The 1,571-nt window shown below is 32.5% G+C and overlaps 1 long non-coding RNA gene across 1 annotated transcript in view; it reads left to right on the top strand.

The window, feature by feature from the left end:
* The window catches only part of LOC107183373, an 18,117-nt gene continuing 16,546 nt past the window's right edge, over window positions 1-1,571 (top strand). Inside the window, exon 1 of the long non-coding RNA XR_001514160.1 lies at window positions 1-29. This is a non-coding gene — a long non-coding RNA (uncharacterized LOC107183373). The remainder of the gene's footprint in view (window positions 30-1,571) is intronic.

Below are 1,571 nucleotides of genomic sequence, written 5' to 3'. Positions count from 1 at the left end.
AGCAAGGAGAAAGAATCCAGAAGTAGCAAGTAAATTTGTGTTCTGAAGTTAAACTTTATACCACTTGAACCTAGTCAAATGCAAGGCATTGTTGTGAGCAGCAACAACACATTTTATAAGGACTTTTAGTGCGACATCAGTATATCATTTAAATGTGCGATAATTTTGAATAGTCGCATTTTAGAGATACAAAATGTGGGAGTGTATTTTAAGTAACTATCCAAAGTCATTGCCTTGGTATTTGAGAGAGGAAGAATTTAATATATCTATATCTATTTATTTTCAAATACCATAGAAGTTCTCAATGATCTCTGTCACATCACAGGAGAAACACCAGAGTATTTATTAAAATACAGATTTTTGGGCCTTATCACACATGTAATATTTCAATTTGCATTGCTGTGTCATATTAGAAATAGCTTTAAAATGATTCTCTGGGTACAGTCTTCAGAAGTTGAATTCATAATTTAGTCTGCAATACCTTTTTATTTTTAAAGATAATTCAAACACAAAGACATAGAACAAGGTGCAAATACCCATTTGCCCACCATTAGAAACAAATGCTAATATTTTTCTTATTTCTCTTATGAAATGATCATTACACGTACAGCTGCAATCCACTTCTAGTATTTGTTTCCTACCTGCGGAGACAATCTTTACACGGAAAGTTGTCGTATCTTACATATTTTTACTACATGTGGCTGTATCCATGTGCCATATCTAGACTTATATATTATTTTACATAGTTATACTTTTTCATAGATATATTTTCTAATTCTAATTTTTCTTTTGTGGTTTTCCTTTTTTTATCATTTTTTATTTTTCATGAGCAGTTTTCTTAGAGGTTTTTCTATTTTGTTAGTAATTTGAAAAATACAGGTTTTGGTTTTGTTGAGATCCCTATATTTTCTTTGTGTTTATTACCCTTAAATTATGCTCTTTTCCTCCTATGTGCTCTATTTACCTTTCCTGTTTTAATTCTTTGAGTTAAATGCTTTATTTATTACTTTTTAGTCTTTCTTATTTTCTGCCATATGTTACAAAAGTTAAAACTTTCTCCTTGTAGCCGAAGCCGGTTTGGCTCAGTGGATAGAGCGTCGGCCTGCGGACTGAAAGGTAGAGAGAGAGAGAGAGAGAGAGAGAGATCACTTGTTTCCTGCATGATGCACCTCAATTGGGGATTGGACCTGCAACCTTTTGGTGTATGTGATAATGCTCCAACCAGCTCAGCCACACCAACCAGGGTCCTTTGTATATCATTTTATAATTGACATCTATTTCAAAAAATTAAAAATTTCCAGTACGATTTCCTGTTTAAATCATGACTAAATAGTGTTTTGGTTTTTTTTAGTTTCCATTTATGTGATTTATTTTCGTTGCTATAAAAAGTATTTCCATTTTTTTTTTACTTATTGGGAGAGACTTGCCCTTGACCTGTTTGTTTGCACAATGTCAACAGCATGCTTGGTAGCATTGTGGACACTTTCAGTTTTGCCATGGTAACATTTGTGGGGAGTATTTTTCATATGTTCTGGATACAAGCACTTTATCATTTATATGATTTGCATATA

The sequence above is a fragment of the Myotis davidii genome, unplaced genomic scaffold, assembly GCF_000327345.1.
Source record: "Myotis davidii unplaced genomic scaffold, ASM32734v1 scaffold93, whole genome shotgun sequence".
Taxonomy (NCBI): Eukaryota; Metazoa; Chordata; class Mammalia; order Chiroptera; family Vespertilionidae; genus Myotis; species Myotis davidii.
The sequence above is the reverse complement of the archived record's forward strand: the minus strand, read 5'-3'. Positions and strand labels throughout refer to the sequence as shown.